Below are 18116 nucleotides of genomic sequence, written 5' to 3' on the forward strand. Positions count from 1 at the left end.
CTATGGAGTTTCAGACAATAATTTTTGTTAAGAACTTTTGAACCCACCGATGAAAATATCTGAACAAATTATTCCGCAGTAAAGTTTCAAAGTAGCCACCCCTGCATGGAAAATGTCAGAATTTGTAATGGTTGGCTTCTTTGATCGCATTTTGAACAGCTTTTAAAGTGGTATTTTCCCATTGGAAAAAACGATAATTTTTTTAGCACAAATATCTAAAAATGGGTTACTTAGACCTTCATAATTATTTACATGCAGCTATATCTCATCAGGCATTGGTACACTGAAAAACAATTTTCAAAATCACCTTGACCAAGTTTGAGATATTAACGATTTAAGATTTATTGATATATGATGCATGCATAGAATGAATGTGCATCTTTCATAGAAACTGTGCATGTAGAATATGTAAATGTACACTTATGTACAGTACTATACGTTTAAAATTGAAATTCGTGCCAGATTTTGATGTCAGTTTTCAGGAAATGTAAATAGCGTGCAGGTACGAACTCTAAACCCCAAATACACCTCTTGTACATATTGAAACCTCACAACACAACACAGTCTGTAAAGGTGCAGACGAATCTGCCAGCACCAGCATTTACCCCCAGCAACCGTCAGTACTACCAAGCAGGTGAAAAAACATACAAACTGAGACAGCCTTACTCCATTCCCGTGACATAAAAATGATTGCGCACCACCTGAAAGAAGAATCCACGAGCTTACATTTAAACAAGAACTGCATATATGAACTGCCATAGGAATTAGTTAAAGTGACACTAGAAGCACACAGTGTGCTAAAACATTCAAGGAGGAGATATGTTTCCTGCATACAATAGGTAGGGCCTCACCACATTGGTAAAGGGACAGGGACAAAACAAGGGCAAAATGCTGTGTACACTTACAGGGAAAAGAAACATGGCAGGAAATGCATTTAAATCCCAGTAACATATAGCAGTGAAATGCTAGCATAAAAGGTTCATTTTTAAAAAGCATTATAAATGAAAGGCAGACTTTTACAAATCTAGCTAGGTCATAAACCTCAGAATGAGTCAGACAAAGATACATTTCAAGTAATCCTGAATAGCTCCGCAGTGCTGAAGGGGAATGGAATGCACGGCTTCAAGGTAAGATAAACACGGCAGAGCACAGAGCATTTGCTCCCAAGCTGCAAAGTGTGTGGTAGTTAAATGTAATGAGCTTCACAGTAAGGCAGATAAGGCCTTTGATGTCCCAGTATATGTACGAGCAATACAAATAAATGGCGTAATTGACACAGTGATGGACGCAGCTACGGGATATGTGCATACAGAGTAGCTAAATTCTGAACAAAAAAATATATATTCCTAGCTAAAACATGGACTCAAGGAAACACATAATTGAGACTACAATTTGGTAAAATGACAACTGACACTAGCAACACCTGGCGTACTAGACAGAGGAAGGACATGATTCAGAAATAGCCCTGCCTTCGCAGACATGACAAGGACATAACAAGAACTAGTGGTTAATTGCAAATTGTAAGTGGCACACTGACCTGTCTCTCCTCAGTATAACAAAGATATAATTTACACCTGGTCAGTACAAGGTTGAGCACAGCCGATGCAAGCCATTGAGAATGCACGTTACCTCAGTTTATTGCCAGTCTATGAAATGAAAGGAAAATGATGCAAGCGCGTGTAATGTCTAAAATGGGTTGGCCAGTAACATAAGGAATCCTCCAATCCTGAGCTTTGCACCTATATGCAGTATATGTTTCCTAGGGGTGCAAACCAATGTGGATAGGAATACATTTTTTACTTTGTTTGTCATAATGACATCATGGATGTTGAGAGTGGCCTTTAAAAGCTATTGTCCAGCAATGAAATACAGGGAAAACTTTGGTGAAGGCTTACCTGTGGAGTTGTGTGTGTTTTCCTCCCAGCTCCTTGTACTTTGAATAAAGAGCTGGGATTATCCTGCATTCAACATGATTCCATCCGCTGTCGCCTCTTTTATTGGCAGCTGTCAATTAGTGGCCTGTGTTCTTTTTTTGGGCCGGGATTACATTTTGGTAGCAGAGAGAGAATGGTTTTTGGGGCTTTTTTGGTGAATTGTTGGGACCCAGCCATCATTCCATTTCCTGCATACAATAGGTAGGGCCTCACCACATTGGTAAAGGGACAGGGACAAAACAAGGACAAAATGCTGGGTACACTTACAGGGAAAAGAAACATGGCAGGAAATGCATTTAAATCCCAGTAACATATAGCAGTGAAATGCTAGCATAAAAGGTTAATTTTTAAAACGCATTATACATAAAAGGCAGACTTTTACAGATGTAGCTAGGCCATGAATCTCAGAATGAGTCAGACAAACATACATTTCAAGTAATCCTGAATAGCTCCTCAGTGCTGAAGGGGAATGGAATGCACGGCTTCAAGGTAAGATAAACACGGCAGAGCACAGAGAATTTGCTCACAAGCTGCACAGTGTGTGGCAGTTAAATGTAATGAGCTAGTAAGGCAGATAGGGCCTTTGATGTCCCAGTATATGTACGAGCAATACAGATAAATGGCGTAATTGACACAGTGATGGACGCAGCCACAAGATATGTGCGTACAGAGTAGCTAAATTACAAACAAAAAATATATATTCCTAGCTAAAACATGGACTCAAGGAAACACATATTTGAAACGGCAGTTTGGTAAAATGACAACTGACACTAGCAACTCCTGCCGTACTAGACAGAGGAAGGACATGATTCAGGAATAGCTTTGCCTTCGCAGGCATGACATGGACATAACAAGAACTAGTGGTTAATTGCAAATTATAAGTGGCACACTGATCTGTCACTCCTCAGTATAACAAAGATATATTTTACACCTGGTCAGTACAACGTTGAGCACAGCCGAACCCAGCCAATGAGAATGCACGTTACCTCCGTTTATTGCCACTCTATGGGCCTCATTACGACCCTGGCGGTAAGGGGTTTACGCCAGCGTTAGCTGCGCCGACCCCTTACCGCCAATTACGAGGTCCCTTAGCGCCATGGAGCTTTTAACACCCGCTTTTAGCGGGTGTTAAAATCCATGGCGCTAAGGGACCATGGAGTTAATTACGCCACCGTAATTTACGGTGGCGTAATTAACGCCTTCCCCACTCCCATTATGCCCTATGGGGCAAAAATGGGAATGGGGAAGGGTAAATGGGGATTGGGGACTTACCGCCCCGCCAAGGTCGGAATGGGGCGGTAAGTCCGCCAACCACCATGGCGTAAACGTAGTTTACGCCATGGTGGTAAAGTGACGGCCCCGGCGGTAACTTACCGCCTGGGTCGTAATGAGGCCCTATGAAATGAAAGGAAAATGATGCAAGCGCATGTAATTTCTAAAATGGGTTGGCCAGTAACATAAGGAATCCTCCAATCCTGAGTTTTGCACTATATGCAGTATATGTTTCCTAGGGGTGCAAACCAATGTGGATAGGAACATATTTTTTAGTTTGTTTGTCATAATGACACCATGGATGTTGAGAGTGGCCTTTAAAAGCTATTGTCCAGCAATGAATTATAGGGAAAACATTGATGAAGGCTTACCTGTGGAGTTGTGTGTGTTTTCCTCCCAGCTCCTTGTACTTTGAATAAAGAGCTGGGATTATCCTGCATTTAACATGTTTCCATCCGCTGTCGTCTCTTTTATTGGCAGCTGCCAATTACTGGCCTGAGTTCTTTTTTTGGGCCGAGATTACATTTTGGTAACAGAGAGAGGATGGTTTTTGGGGCTTTTTTGGTGAATTGTTGGGACCCAGCCATCCTTCCTTTTTGGACAGCAGACCAGTCTGGAGAGTGGTATTTTGTGCTGAACATCTGAACAGGTCACCAGGAGTCCATTTTTGAGTGAATTCCTGCCCCAGTCTTGGACTACCGCTTGACTCAGAGGAGGAGCAGGCAGATTGGTGGGGACCCCTGGTGCCAGGAACCCTCAAAGGTCTGTGGATTGGAGGTATGTTATGTGCTGAGTAACACTTGGAGGTGTGGAAGGTTAGGATGTATTATTTATGAAACAGAGAACCTAATAGATATTCTTTGACAAGTGTCTGTGAAGACTACAGAGCAGGGCCCAACCTTCTTTCGTGGGGGGTAAAAGAGATAGAGAGATAAAGATATCCCAAGGTGAACCGGAAGACAGCTATATTGTATTGCATTGTGTTTAAATTGATTACGTTGTTTATTGCCAGCATTGTGTTGTGTTGTGAGACCCGTGCTATATAGGTGTTTTTCTTTGTGTATTGTTAGAATAACAGGTATTATTGTTTGATGGAGGCTGATGGGCTAAGTATGAATATTTAGATTGTAAGTGGAATTTGTTCTTAGGGGTAGGATTTGGACATTGAGGCGTGACGACAGACAAGGACCACATATTTTCGAATTGTAATGGGGATTTGTGAAGGGGTGGGGGTGTGAGTAAGGGAAAAGTATGAAAGATATATGAAGAATATTTTTGTCCTGATTATTGGAAAGCTCAATATTATTTGCATTGTTTTATTTGTGAAGTGTTAAGCTGCACATTGACTGTAGTGCCATTGTGGCTGACACACCTATCATACACCTATGCAACGCATTCCCTAGATATAGCGCAAAAATAAGTAAATATCATGCCTAGTGGGTGAGAAACACCACTGGCAAAATGTTCATGGCATGGCCACAAGAGGGCACTCACTTGAGGGTTGTACTCCAACATATGTGCACATACCTCCATTCCATACACAAGACTATGAAGCTCCAAAGCAGGTTAGGCATATTGGAGTTTTGAACATTGTTTCAGGAGGAGATAGAGATTCCTAAGAAGGAAGGAATGTCTAATGTCCATGAGGAAGGGCGCACACAGCCCACAGCGCCATTGTCTGCTCCCACTGAGGAGTGCGCTCGTGTGCAGCCCACAGCCCCATCTCCACTGTTCGAGGTAAGCAGTTGCACAAAGCCCATAGCACCGCCCCGTCTAGAAAAGAGTCTCTTGACCCCCATTATCCCAGGAATATGCCCATTAAAAGAGGCAACAGCAGGGTAAAGCAAACCCAGACATGAATATCCTGATGATGACAATGACAAGACTAAGATGAGGGTAAAAGTAGTGACAACGAAGGTGTCATTATTGTTGTATGGAGAGTGGAGCACAGCATGGCTTAGAGGTGTAGTTAGGAGATGAGGAGAACAACAGAATGCTTTACAGCCTAGAACAACAACTAAAAGCAGCTAAGGAGGAACTCCAAAGAGTAAGGGACATGAGGACAGGTGGTGGGGAGAAACCCTGGATGAGAAGCATACCAATAGATAGTGGAGGTAGTGGAGAGAAAATGCTCGAATGAGGGAAGGGGGTAGGAGGAAAGATAATACTTAAACTAAATGGGAAGGAGACAGTAAATAATTCTGTAAAGGTAGTAGAGGATGAAGAAAGGAAGAAGCAAGAGAGGAGTTTAGAAGAGAGATGTATGAGGTCATAGAGAAAAATGTAAGGAGAGAGAAAGATAGGGAACAGAGAGAAAGCACAGAGAGCAGAACACGAAAGGCAAAGAAAGAAAAGGGAGGTAAGAGAAAGGGATGACTAAATGAGAAGAATAGGAGAATAGGAGAATAACAAGAGAAAACGAAGAAATTGAACAAAGCAGGAAGCAGGTGAGGCAAAGTGTGAGCAGAAAAATAATGTAAGAAATGTGGGCAGAAGGGAGTGGGATAATAACTCAGAAAACAGGGGCAGAGATAATGAGTGGAAAATATGTAAGGGAGCCTGGTAAGGGACTGAGGGCCTCATTACAAATCAGGCGGTCCGGAAAAAACGGTGGCGGTAAACCTGGCGGGTTTAACACCGCCCGCCAGCAGGGGGACGAGGAAACACCGGCAGCATTACGAGATGGTGCCGGTGTTTCCATGATCCCCATTCCCATTGAGTCCCATAGGACTCAATGGGAATGGGGATTAACACCATTCCGCCTCCGTGATTCCCGGAAAACCGGGGTTGTAATGCCCCGGTAATTCCGGGAATCAGGGAGGCGGAATGGTAATACGAGTCCAGCGGTAACGAGGCGGTTTTACCACCTCGGTTACCGCCGGACTCGTAATGAGGCCCTGAGTTTTGATCTCATACTTGAGGATGACGGGAATGCAGAAATTGATAGAGAGACAGACTGGGTAGACATTGATGATGAAGACGGGGAAAGGAGGTACCATAAGCCCACCAATGGGTACCACCAGATCAGCAGTAGGAGAGATAGCAGCTATGTTGGGGACAAATTTAAGCATATATCCAGCCCTCACATCAGTACTCCCTATACATGAAGACCATAGATCACCCTATGTATTAAGAGACTTGCCAGAATGCCAGCAAAACCATGTAGCTGGGACATTGAGTAGGAGAACTTGCGCAGCTTCACCCACACCAAGAAAGGGATATCACAATTCCCACTGCTCCATAAGGGATTTCGGCTGCCATATTATACGCTATGGCACCAGACAGATACAAATAATTAAATGGATAAATTACCATCACTTACTTCAGGAGCCGGAAAATAGATCTACTAGCTAGAAAGAGAAACACCTGGCATTGCATTAGCTATAGGTGACATGAAAAATGTGTTTGCATCCATATTAGGTGAAAAGGCAGAGGACATGTGGAAGAGAGTAGGCTATTCCACAGTGATAGAACAAAAAACCCTAAATATGATGTGTCACCATTTAATAATTGCAGAACAAATGTATGGAAAGCATTGAGGATGCTATTTCCAGACCAGTAAGACATGAATGCCATAATGACAAGAAGGATGGGACCTAGTGTGGACCCGGCTGCATATATTCAGGACATTAAGTAACAGTGGTGCTTAGAGGGAGAGGATGTGGATTTGGAGCATCACAAGGAGGGTTTGGCCAGGGACAGCCACACTTTGGAGGTCTTGGGAGACCCGGAGCAGTATGTTGGACATGTGGGAAAATAGGACACATTTCATGAGTTTGTAGAAGTAGAGGAGCAATTCAGCAAGGTGCAATGCAATATGGGCCAAGAGGGGACCATATCACAACAAGATTATGGGCCTTATTATAACCCAGGCGTTAAGGGGTTAACGGCACTGTAAAAGGTGTCGGCGCCGTTAAACCCTTAACGCCTGATTACGAGGTCCCTTTGCGGGTGGCACTTTAACGCCTGCTTTTAGCAGGCGTTAAAAAACCAACCCGCAAAGGGACCTAGGAGTTAATTACACCACCGTAATTTACGGTGCCGTAATTAGCGCCTTCCCCAGTCCCATTGAGCCGTATGGGGCAAGAACGGGAATGGGGAAGGGCCATGGCGGCATGGGGAATTACTGCCCCGCCAACCTTGGAATGGGGCGGTATTTCCCCATTCCACCATGGCGGACTCGTTACAACACCGGCACCAACCATGGTGCTAGTAGCGCCATGGTTTAGCACCGGGGTTGTAATGAGGGCCTATATTTTTTGGACTACACACAATATCCACCAGATCAGACAAAAGCACAGCAGATGCAACCAATGCACCAACCCCAAATTCCACAGACACAGCAGACACAGATGCCACAGCAACTACAGAGCATAGTACAACCAAAACAAGCAGTGACACAGGGGGATGCACATTTTTTACCACAGATACAGACCGCCCCCCGGATAGGAGTGGTGACAGTGGTTGGAGGGAATCCTTTCATGGGAACACGACTGAATATGTACCCACTATAGGGCAGCCCAAAGAATGACTTGATGTGCCATATCCTATCAGTAACTACAGACCCTGCACGGGAACCATGGGTGGGTGTAACTAGAGGGTACAGGATTCTTTCGTTCTTAATGACACTGGAGTGACAAACTCCTGTGCCAGAGAGAGCACATTTCCAATGTCAGGAATATCTATGGACACACAAGCGTCCTCTGGGGTGACAAATACGGGTCCATTAATTAAATGTTTGCCTATGATGGTAGGACATCAGATGGTAGCTATTCCATTTTTATTATTCCAGAAAGACACCTGTGAACAATATGAACATATTGGGTAGAGACCTTACGCATTAGTTGAACATGACCATATAATTCATAGAGGATGGGATAAAATGTTCAACACCAGGCATACATTTCCAGACGGCAAGAGAATACATACAAGAATTATATGGGCAGAAAGTTCACAGAGGAGTGCCAACAGATCCTGAAATATTCCTATATGGAGTACAAGTGATATTAACATGGGTTTCCCTCATTACAGGAGAGCTATTGAGATTTTCCGCAGAATTTCTGTATAGAGCAGAGGCACCTACAGATGTAGTAGAAGGGAAAGTAATTAAAATTTAGATAAAAGTGGCTGTAGTTCTAGGGGACAGTGTGATTTTACAGGGAACAGATGAAGTAAGGGTGAATTGGCGCACAGTAATAGCACTTGATGCTGCACACAGGCTGACTGACTTGACAGATAACGAATTGTTCAAAGACAGTGACTCAGATGATGAGGTACTCTTCGACATATCTATACCTTATCAGTTGAAAATAGAGTACAGGGAAGTGCCAAAAAAGGATATTGCTAGCTAAGCAAGTGCCATGGTTTATGGAAGAAGATTTGACAAAAATGCATAGGCCAATATGGACAAACAGCCCTTATGATGTTTAAAGGGATGGGTGCAGTGAAAATAAAAATGAAGAAAGGGGCAATTTTAGCCAGAGTAAGACCCTTCCATTTGTCTAAAGAAGCAGATGAGGGCATATATGAGATAATAGAAGCACTCATTAAACTGGGAGATAGCATGCCATCTGAGTCCCCTTGTAACACTGATGTCTATCCAGTGAAAACATCAACACGAGTGTTGTGGAGATTCATACAAGATTTATACCCTTTGAATAATGTTGTTGAGGATGAATTTCCAGTAGTGCCCAATCCTGCTACAATATTATGTAATATACCACCCACAGCCACTCATTTCACCGTGATTGATGTGAAGAATGCATTTTTTAGTAGACCTCATCCATGAAGATTTATGATATTTAACAGATATAGAAAGTGCTGCGACTGTCTTGAGAAATAAAGTTACATGACTATTTGATGTCCATGGCTAAATACCTCTCTCTTTCGTTTGTTGACAGGAAAGGGAAAGGCAGGGGGTATCGCTAAAGGCACAAAAAAAAAGATGAAATATAATAGAACACGACTGCAGTTGTCACCATTTTCCTGTGGGTTGACATCACCAACATAAGATGATACAAGAGCGCCACCTCCCTGCGTAACTACCAGGAACCAGAGGGAGAAGAGAATCAGTGACCCACCACATGGGCCAGAGCTAAAACTGCACAGAACTGTGGCCAAGAAGTAACAGAGCTTGACCACTGAGAGATTTGTTTTACCACGTTAACCAGCAAACTTTGACTTGAAAGATCTTGGTGTCTGAAGAGTACAATTTGAGATTTAAGAGACTATTTTTGATAGCACATTTTTTGTATTAGTTTTTCTTTCTTTTAAAGGACCCAGATTACAAGTCAAACTTGACCTATGGACACTAAGTGAACATTCCTTAGGGATGTCATTTGGGGGATGTCAGGGGTAGCAGTTGCTACCCCTGGCTTTCTCTTGGCTACCCCTAGACCTGTCCTTCTGACCCTTGGGCCACTGGACAAAGAGGCAGTGCCAAGAGCAGATCTCTGTGTTGCACCTGAAAAAGGCACTTGTAAATGCAGTAAATTCACATGGAATCTAGATATTGTTAGCTGGAGAAATAACAGGCTGCAGGAAAAACCATAAAGCTGCCATCACTAAAAGGTTGGCAGTCCATTTGTGAAGAATGCCTGAATGGTTTGGTTCAGGGCGGGGCTGTCTGTACAGCTCATATCAGTCAGTCAGTCAGTCATTTTGACTTTATTTCGATCCATAGATCATGAAAGCAACAACAGAATTGTATTTAAATCACAACTGCAGAAACACCCTTATTACATCATCATAAAAATGTGCATGATATATATCTTAAAGTATAACACATCATTGCTCATAAAATGTGTATCTGTTCTTAAGATGTCATAACTGCCAACTGAGATTGCCAAATACAGGGGTATTGCTCTTGAGCAAGAGATTTAATTATAGACTTCCTTCCTCTCCTTCATCTATATACTTAGGTCTAGATTAGATAGTGCATTGACTACAAATAAGACAACATCATTATACAATTCATCTTCAGGTTGTAGGCAGTTTTTAAACATCATTGCATTGCAGAAACAGAAGAGTACATACAAATATAACAATCACTAATAGTGAGAACAGATAAAACCATAAATACTCAAAAACAGGAAGAGGTAATCCACCGATAAAACACTCAATTTGCACACCTAGTAATGTTAGGCAATGGAGTGGGATCTTACGTTTTACCCAACCGCAAATACTGCCAGTGCATCCCTTGAATTAACACACACTGCTAGTGCGTATTTTACAGTTGTTATTGATCTATTTTTAAATAGTGGCATAATATATCCTGATATTTAAATAGAATGGACAAAATCGGAGGAAGTGCATTACATTTTCTGTCACGTTTTCACATAGAGGGCCTTTGCTGGGAAGATCATAATTCCATTTGTGCAATAGTTCAGCCAGGTGTAATGTCCCGAACCAAAGCTTGAGGTACAAAGCCCTGGAAAATGTTGGGGAAACATTATCCAGGTAGCTTTCATAACTGAAGATCTGCTTGTGTTGCCAATACTTCATTCTCCTCTCATTACTTGCAATATCAGTAAGGAGCCACTTACTTCCTTGTACATTAGAGCCTCCTCAATATTTGATTTTACGCATGATCAATGAGTTGGGGTTTCGACCAATTGTCACTGAGACCAAGTGAATGCAAAGCCTGCTTTAAGTATTTCATCCATGGCAGTGATCGGCCACCCTCTTGTAATAAACTATCTTCGATTTTGGATCTATACACAGCGAGTCCTGGGGTGGGCCATACCCTATCCCAGTAAAGAAGAGGTTTTAATCTGCACAGTAACCCGATTCTCTGTATATCAACTTTTACAAAGACTAGGGTATTTGGGCTACTGCTGGGAAGACCCAAAAAATCTGTAATGGCTTTGTTTTCAATTATAGATAATCTACTGCAGTTCGTTCCACCCCAGAGTTCCACCCCATATAGAGCCGCTGGTCTAGGCTGCACAGGATAGGCTTCAAGGGATACTTTTTCTGCCCCATTGCCATAATCCTGGGCAAACTTTACAATGGCACCACCATAGTGGTTGAGTGTAATGTCCGCTTTGGAAACTTGAGAAATCCAAATAAATTTTTCTGTGAACTGAACACCCAGATAATCATGCTATGTTACCTGTTCAATAGGGTTCCCCTTCAATTTTAAACTGATTCTATTAAACCCCTTTGTCCTATGTTTCCTAAAAACCAAGGGTTTCATTTTCTTCACATTTATGGAGATCCCGCTATGGTCACAGAACTCTCCAAATGGCATTAGCTGCTTTTCTAAGCCACTTGGCGTCAGGGATAATTAAACAGCATTATCTGCAAACACCTGCAATCTGACCATTTTCCCTGGCCAGCTTTGGTGCATCAAAGGAAGTACTAATCAATTTTGGAATGATGCCATTGATAAAAATGTAGAATAATTTAAGAGCCAGTATGCAGCCTTGTTGTACTCCAATTTGCATGGGAATTGTTTTTGTAACCCTGACCTCGTCACTGCATCTCACCACAGCCTCATTACCTCGGTAAAGGCTTTGTATTGCCCTGAGATGGGCTGAAGGGATCCCCATATTTCTCAAGGTATTCCACAATAACACACTGGGTACCTTGTCAAAGGCCATTTTTAGGCCCACATATGTGACATATAGTCTAACCTTTCTTAGGGTTACATATTAGTAGCATATAAGGCCCAACCTAAGGCATTTGTCAATTGTGCTGGTATTTGACTGGAAACCGGCCTGTAGATAGTGTAAGGTGTTATTTTCTTCCATCCAGTCCTCCAGGTGGACCAATAATATCTTGGCAAATATCTTTCCCCCTGCATCCAATAAGGATAGTGTGTGGTAATTCCCAGAATCTTCTCTCCCGCCCTATTTATATAGTGGAACAATTTCAGCTTGAGTCCATGTCTGGGGGACACAGTTTGCTGCCAGGGTGGCATTAAAGAGCTTTGTGAGATATGAGGCCGAAATCAGAGGTTCAGATTTATAAAAGTCCACAGGCACCTTATCAGGGCAGGGTCCTTTCCTGCTTTTTGGCTGTTAAGCGCTATATGGTGACCTCATCTAGGGATAGAATAAGGAGATCTCTTTTACTAGTATCCAAGCTAGAGTGGCTTACTTCCACAAAGAGTGTGGATTCCTCATACAATGATGAGAAATGCAAGTGCCACGCTGAATCATACATATTACACAGAAATTGTTTTTGCCCCTCGCAGGTTCCCGTCCTTGTGAGACTCCAAAACGTTCTTGCATCTTTATTACCAATAGCATCGAGAAGCGCTTTCCAGATATCTCTGTGGTAATCCTCATTTTTCTCCTTCAGCAGTCTCTTGTACAGCGAGTGAGCTGTTAATACTGCCTCCCTCCCCCTTTGAGCAACATTTTCCACACATAAAAGCTGGTTCTCTTCTGCCCTCCTGCAATCTTTATCGAACCAGGATTTTATTTTAATTGTATTTTTCCGGTGTTGTTTAGCGTTAACTGTAAATACCGATCTCACACTTCCTGTGAGAACTTTTTCTACAACGGGAAGAATGGAGTCATACATTTCAGCCACTATCTCTGTTCTCTTTTCTAAAATTTCCGGATAGTTTCTCTTCTGCATTATCTTTCTCAGGTTAGCAAGTATCAATCAGACCGAAGAGTTGTGGACTCACCCTCAAGGAGAGTGAACCATGATCATCTCCACCCTATCGAGCACTTCAAACTCCACCATATGAGACCACAACTCCAGATTCAAAAGGATGTGATCTATAAGTGAGGCGCTGGGAATGCTTACATGAGTATGTTTAGCAGATAAGTCTCCCAAATATCTCCCATTGCACGCTCGCATATTCAAAAACATAAGATTTCCTGCGATCTCGGCTGCATTCATTTTCTGTCGTCCGGGAAATATGGCATATCCAGTATGGGGGCTAGGTCTAGCTAGCTGGGAATGGGTAAGAGCAGCTTGCAGTACTCAGTGACAGCACAGCATGAACGCACTTCTCTTCAGTGTTTCTTGTTGTCTGCTTTGCACATCCAGTGAGCCACTGGGCCTGTGATGAGAGGGGTGTGCTCCAGCGAGTTCTGCCACCAATTCTGCCTTGGCACTGCGTGACCTGATCCAGATCTGCCAGTCCTGCATCACAGGCACACTGTAGATAGACACAAGGTGCGATAATTAATTTACATGAAGTTGCCTTCTGCCTTTGAAGTAAACCATCCGTTGCTTCCTTGAGCAAAAGTAATATATATTTGGAAGGATAGCTCAGTGGCAACACACTTGCTTTGGGAGCAAGAGGATGCAGTGCAACATGGGCTCAGTTCCTGTTGCAGTGCCTTGAAGCTGGAGGAGGCTGGCTTTAAGCAAGATATAAAGGACCAAGGAAAATAATAAAATGGGCCTTTCTAGGAGTGATTTCATAGAGCTGTAGCTGCTGCTGTGGTTTACATTTTAAAATAAAAAAAATGCAATTACTGTGATCTGCAACACATACTTTCTCTCTCCTCTATCTCCCATCTAACAAAAACAACTGTGGATTACTTACCAAATGAGCAAAACAGAAAGGTGATGGCTGGAAGGTTTCAAAACATTCATAACCACTGGCACAGCTCTGGGCAACCCCTCCTGACCATCGTTTTTCCTGGTTGGACTTGGGTTGGTTTGTTGCAGTTTCCAGTCTGTGGCCAGACACTTGGTGGGCACTGGATGTCTGTGCTTTGGGGTTTAGGCCTCTTTGAGATGCTCTGTCTGTTTACAGTTTAGCCTGAGTGATGTAAAATCGTTCAGGTTGTTGTGTTGGACGTCTGCTTACATTCACAGTAATTTGGTAATATGGGCCTATATACACTGATATTAATGCTACATATGCTGATCCCTTCTTGTATGAAATGTATTTTATATTACAGGGATATGGTAACCATATTTCCCTTAGTATACTGAGTAACAATGCTATGTGATGCCACTTCTTGTTTTGGCAAGGGGTGAAAGGTTGTCTGCCATCACTTCCTGTGATATCACTTGGGGTGGGTCCAATGACATCACTTCCTGTGATGTCACCAGAGCTCCAGGGTCGTGTGATGTCACCGCTACACCTGTCATTTTGGTGAAATGACATTCCTGCATTCCTAAAGTTATAATGAGGGCTTCCATTTATTTTACTGATTTTTGCACATGAATACAGACAAAAATCATTTGGTTTCTAAACAGAAAAAGTGGATCTTCATTCGCTCTGCAGGGTGTTAATTATGCTGTGCAGGCCAATGGCTGTTCAATGTAACACAATAGAGAGACACTAAAATAAGTTATGTATTTTCCATTTGAAATGGTCAAAGAGCAAAATAGATTTTTACCAGATCAGCATAAGGAACATGTTTGTTTTTAAGTGGAAATGGATCTTGGGTAGACATGCAAGAGCGCAGCTCTAATTTGAATAAATCTGGAAAAGCAGTGAACTAGTTGCAAACATTTTTTACAGAACAATTATAAAGATGGATAAATACAGAGAGCATGACTACTAAATTGAAATGGATTAAAAAGGGATAAATACAGACAAAAATGTTGAAAACATAAATACCATAGATCCAGGAGCCTTGGTTATAATTAAATAATGATAACCTATCCTGAGGCTAGTAACAGCCTAGGGGTCCAAGTTCTAGGCTTCAGCATAGCCTATGGAATGGGTTATTAATGAGTAGTAGGTGTACCTGTGCTTCGCACAGTAATTCCTACCTCAGTCCTAGTTTGAAGTTTATAATTAACTAAACCAATACTTCTTTGTAGACAATATTGCTAGCCTTCCTTGTAGGAGCTAGTGTGTACAAATTGTCTTTGTTTCTAACCCTGGAACAAGCCACATAAAGATGCCATGAGAAAAGCATGAATCCCGTAAATCGATTCAGGCTACTTTGAGTTGGAGCATTGAGATTGCACAGCAACATTATTGGTGTCTACAGCCGATGCAGGAGCAACCTCAACATAAATGCTGTACGTGTACGGCTGAAGCGTGTAAGCTTCATACCGTTGAAATGGCAAACATTGATCAACTTGGGAAATGAAGTGCAGTAGTGGTAGAAAATGGACAGTTAAGTGCGGTCCTCATTGAGGTGAGGGGAGGAGTGGACCGGGAAGCGGTGGGGTGAGAGAGGGAACATGACAGATGTGTGCCTGATGACAGCTAACGTGCTGAGAATGCAGGGTTGGATTCGTACATTCAGCCTGTGCAGTCAGTGAGTGTGCTAATTGTGCAATACTAACCTATTCCATTGCTTTTACCTGCAGGGAATGGCCCAGGAGCCAACTTATAGGCCCAAGAGAAGGAAGGACTTTAATGCCTGGCTCTGCCACCATTACCGGCGAATGCATATTTTTGCTATTATAACCGTTTCTATTGGGGTGCTGAGAGCAATTACTTTGTATGAAATAACGGGCACAACCTGTTGTTTCACATAAAGAAATAAATCCACACTTAAGATGGCTGCCATGGAAATGGTGGACGGGGATCTGTGCAGATCCGACTTCCGAGATGATGGTGCATAGGGCAAGGGTGTTGAGGTGCGGCACTATGTGGCAGTGGCAAAAAATGGAAAGGTAAGTGTGGGCCGGGATGCAAGAGGGAGAGGGCGGGGGGGGGCAGGCGGGCAGAGAGGACAGAGAAATCATCAGGGCAATGAAAGGAAGATAGAATCGAACCTCCTCAGAAAGTGTAATTGGAGTATACGATTCAGCATGCATTTTGAGCAACCTAACTGACTTCCGCACCTGCCTATGGTGCTAATATTAGTTCATTACTTATTCTTACCAGGCATTCTAATGCTACTTAAAGGTAGGGGCCCAACTAGTGTAATGGGTGCCTGTACTTCTCTATGCCCTGTATGCTTATGTAGGTCTCCAGTATTCTCCTTTTTTTGCAGCATTGGCACACCTCTCTAGTAGGATAAACGTTTGTCCACCTTCATGGCAAAGAGCCACAAGCAACCCACAACTCTCTCCCAATATCTCTCTCTCTCTCACTCTCTTTCTCTCCATATCTCTCTCTCTCTCTCCTTGCTCCTCTCTTTGTCTCCCCATGGCTGTCCTGTCTCTGGCCTCTGTGCCTGGCTCTACAATGTTAGAATGCTCTCTAAGTTGCAACATGATTATAAGGAACGGGAGTAGAAATCCCTGCATCACCATCACAATAAATAGAGTATTTAACAACTTGCCAAGGTTCCGTTTCTCAAATGACAGAAAGAGAGTTTCTATTGGAAGATATGGTCTTGTGGTGGAGAAGGTAATTGTGTTAGGGAAACCATCTTTGCAATCATGATGGCGTTCTTCATCTGCTGCACTACACCACACCCATGCACCAGTAGGAGTCCACTGAGGCAGATTGTCCTACAGGCTGCCTTAAAGATGTTTGCCACCTGGATAATAATCATGAACCGTTCCTTCACTTTGATACTTCACACATGCGAGAGAGCGAACTGTTAAAAAAAAAGAAAGCCTTCCCTGAACGTATTCGAAGCAGCTTCTACTGAGAACTTTAAACTGTTTGAACAGAACAAAGGCAGGCAAGACCCTTGCTCCAATTGTATGAAAATCCACTTTAAGGCTGTCTACACATGGACTGTGTTGTGGATCTACGTTTTAACATCAATTTTTTGCTCCAAATCCCATAACATCGATTTCTTTTTTATTTTAATGCTATTTGCCACAATTGAATGTGGGGGAAGACCCCCTGCACTCCCCTCCCCTCCCCCTGCATACTCCTACTGTAATGAATCCCTTTACCCAACCCCCGATCTACATTCTGGCGAAATGCGTTTATAAAAACTCGTTTTTGGCTCCAATGTTTTGCTACGAGACCCTTTGATGTATCTACTGTATTATCTCATGCACATTTGGTGGTCTTTCTAAAATGACTGGCCAATAAATTGAAGAACTCTGAGTAGCAGAGGGAGACACCTGTGCCATGACACGACCTCTGGAGGAGGTACATGAGGGATTCTCCAGAGCTCTCCCCGTCTTTCCTCAGACAATCCAAGAGCTCACACCTATCCCGGTCTGGAAAAAAAACCTACAATTTCCAAGGCTAAATATGTCTTTTGAGACAGGGAAAAGAGGGTCCAGGGCGGTGTTCAGGCAACCCCTTTAATAACCAGGGGAAGAAACACTAAGAAAATTAAAAAGGAGAGGCATGACATGTTTAGTATACAAGCAGGTAATATGGTCAATACTTTGGACCCTGTTCGCAGTTCCATGAGCAGAGCAGAACCCACATATGCAGTGCACGTTGCGAGTGCACGTCCCAGCATGGAACATGAACCGGAAATGAATGAAAATCATTAACATCTCACAGCAACTAAAGAAAATACATGGATGAAACCGGAAATGAATGAAAATCATTAAAATCTCACAGCAACTAAAGAAAATACATGGATGAAACGGCCACACACAGACAGTGCATGTTGGAAGCAGGGAAATAAACTCACATGCAAGCAGAGAAGCCATTACATGGAATCGGCAGGCCGTGAAGTCCGTAATGTCTTGTCCCAAAATGGCGGACAGGGCTTTTGTGATTTCTGACCACAGGGAGCTGGAGCATGGACCGATCCCAATTAGCAATGCTTAAACAACATCTGAAATTAAATACGATTCAAAGCCAGACATGTCGTGAGGAGGTGAAACATTAGGGAAAGACCTTTAATTTATTATTATGAGTTTTGTCAATTTGTCATTTGTGAAAAGTCAAATTTTGACTGCACCACAATAAAAAATAAAAAAAATAAACCTTTCATTTACCAACGCAATAATGGTGAAACAGACCTACCAGCCAAGTTGGCATTGGTACCCTGGGAACTTCAGCGTGCGCCACCCTATCTGGTGGTGTGCCAATGGGAACTATGCAAGCACAAAAGCAAGGCTGGCACTACCACATAGTGCTCAAGTGCCGCAGGAACATAT

Source organism: Ambystoma mexicanum, chromosome 13, assembly GCF_040938575.1.
Source record: "Ambystoma mexicanum isolate Mex_15411 chromosome 13, UKY_AmexF1_1, whole genome shotgun sequence".
Classification (NCBI taxonomy): Eukaryota; Metazoa; Chordata; class Amphibia; order Caudata; family Ambystomatidae; genus Ambystoma; species Ambystoma mexicanum.